This window comes from Eumetopias jubatus, unplaced genomic scaffold (genome assembly GCF_037043125.1).
Source record: "Eumetopias jubatus isolate StellerSeaLion01/CBP00866 unplaced genomic scaffold, mEumJub1_p1.0 scaffold_2, whole genome shotgun sequence".
NCBI lineage: Eukaryota > Metazoa > Chordata > Mammalia > Carnivora > Otariidae > Eumetopias > Eumetopias jubatus.
Window position 1 is genome coordinate 81393963 of NW_028274808.1, and position 2956 is coordinate 81396918.

The following is a 2956-nucleotide window of genomic DNA, read 5'->3' on the forward strand; positions in this document are numbered from 1 at the left end:
GCTGTCAAATCAACTAGATCTTTCAACATTATCAGCTCTTGGAGCAGTTCTCAACCTTCAGTGCTCATGCACATAACCTGTGGAATTCTTTATAAATGCGGGATGTCATGCCTCATCTGGACCAGCAACTCTGCCAGTAGATCTATCATCATCATTTTAAAAAAAGCCATCTCCAGAGGAGTTTGGATCAGCACCTATGGGCCTGTTAACCATGCAAAGACCTCAGTCCTGCCTTCGCAGACTACGTAGGTGTGAGGAAAAGCCCAGGAATCAGCATAAGAACATTGTTGTGTGATTCCGATGCAACCAATCTTTTGAATACTGGGAATACTGCTCCAGGAGCTGAATTCAAACAATCCTTTATAGTGAGGCTGACACACTACAGTCCATGTTTCTTTGAGAATAAAATTATTTATAAATAATTGGCAGTATTGGGGAGCCTGGGGGGCTCAGTCGGTTAAGCGTCTGCCTTCGGCTCAGGTCATGATCCCGGGGTCCTGGGATCGAGCCCCGCATCGGGCTCCCTGCTCGGCGGGAAGCCTGCTTCTCCCTCTCCCACTCCCCCTGCTTGTGGTCCTTCTCTTGCTGTGTCTCTCTCTGTCAAATAAATAAAATCTTAAAAAAAATAATAATAATTGGCAGTATTTAAAATTAGGAGTTTCTTTCCTTAAAACTTTGCAATTTGGCACATAAGCACCTTCACCCTTGAAGAATTAGGCAGAGGTTTCAGATCCCAGCTGCTTTTTCCCATGGAATTGGGGCTCCTTAGAGAAATCCAGATCAGATAAGAAGATGGAGATGCAGAGGGAAGGAGGGGCCCCAAAACCCAGCTGCCCAGCTCCTTTAAACCCACCCAGTGTCAGGTAATAACAGTGCATATGCTCCAACCGTTAGCCATTCCAGCAAAAATCATGGTTTTAGAGAAATCTCTGCTAGCAATATATATTACTTTGAGACAGGAACACATATAGAACAGATTGTGAAAGATTATTTGTAGAAAACATTTTAAAATCTTCTTCTTAGGTTGTGTGGCAGTCTATAAACAAATATGTGATAAAATAAGCTCTTTAAAAAATAAGTTATGGCATAAGTGTACTTTATCATCACATTCCTGTCCTTTATATTATTTTTATTTCTTCTTCCCAAATCAATTATGGCATCACTTTAACAACTATAGCCTCAAGAACCAAGAGTAGTGAGGGGCGCCTGGGTGGCTCAGTCAGTTAAGTGTCTGACTCTTGATTTTGGCTCAGGTCATGATCTCAAGGTCATGAGATTGAGCCCCACATCAGGCTTTGCACTCTGCGTGGAGTCTGCTTAAGATTCTCTCTCTCTCCCTCCCCACCCTCCACCCCTCCCCCACTCACACACGTGCGCTCTTTCTCTCTCTCTCAAAAAAAAATGACTCATTGGGTTTAGGTGGAATTATAGCTTAGTTCATCAGATGTTGAACAAGCCTGTTAAAAATAAGTCCGACTTCAAATTAGAGAATAAACAGAACAGATTGACTGAATTTTTTATCATAAGTATTTAATCTGTAAAATCCTAGAATTCTAAAGAACTTTGCACTCATTCTATGTTCTCATTTGATCAGACACTTCACTCCTCTTGGACATTGATACTCAGCACTGATTTGTATGGTCTGACTTCCAAGTTGAGAGTCTAAATCCTCTAAAAGCCTCCTTTTGGAACTGAATTATGGCAAGCTATGTTGTTCAGTCCCTGGTATTTCAATGTGAAGAAAAAACTAATCAAGAGCACTAGAACAATGAACTCTGTCTGGATTGTGAGTGAGATTTAGTGAAAACAAGCTTCCTGAGAGTGACCTCATACTCAATAAAACCAGCAGGTGGCGCACTGGCTGGTGGGTAGGCCTTGACCAGGCTTTCAAGCATAAGCTGATTATTCTAACGAGGTGTTAATAGGTATTAATTAAAAGAGTGACATGGTTAAATAAGTTTAGGATGAGTTGGAATAAACGTGTTTCTTTGCTGTAAGATTTAGAGCCTTTGATATTTCAATGTGCACTCTGAATCTTTCAAAGGGGCCTGGATAATGAGGCACTTCCTAAACTTACCTGACCACAAAACTCCTTTTGTGGGGTGGGAGAGCATCTCTGGGTATTGCCCTTCTATGCAACGGTCCAGGAACTGAAAAGGCTAATGGTCTCTACAGCTAAGACAATGGCTGGTCTGTAGTCTCTGGAATTCACTAAATATTGACTAGATCTCCAGCTAAACCACAGACAGCCTCACAAGAGGGTAGATCAAGGCAGTATTTTTCTTTTTTAATTGAGATATAACATCAAACAGGAAGGTACACAAAAATACATATGTGTACATCCATGTAATTCTTGTCCCTTTCCAGTCAAAACAGTAACGCATGCGCGGGTGCGCGCACACGCCCCTGCTCTTCCCATTTCGATCACCGCGGACTAGATGTGTCAGCTGTATTCTGTGGAGGCAGAAACGTACTGATGCCATTCCAAGATGAAACCAGGAGGAAAACAAGTAGTATAAAGGCCAGAAAAAGCAGAATTCCCTTGAGAAAAAAGATCCCATATGAAGCTAAAGCTTCCATCTCAGCAAAAATCTGTCTCCTCCCCACAAGGTGCCAAACTGTGATATTTGGATAAGTGTAGCCAACAGCTGAATGAGCATGCATAATGTGTTATAGTTAATAACTGTTTGAGTCTGTCAGTTATAATAATATTAATTCTCAGTCCTTGATCTTGGAATACTTTCTTCATATTTATCACTTCTGTGATTTGGAAATTTTTATTAACTTACTCATCAAAAACCTGGTCTAAAAGACACAGGAAACCAGTTGCAACAGGACTAGATGGAAATAAAAGAAGGGTAAAGTGCAAAGGAACAGGAAAATAGAATGGATAAAATTAGTGAGGAGAAGCCTAAAAGGAATGCTCTTTTGTCTTTCCTGAAATTTATTTTTGGTT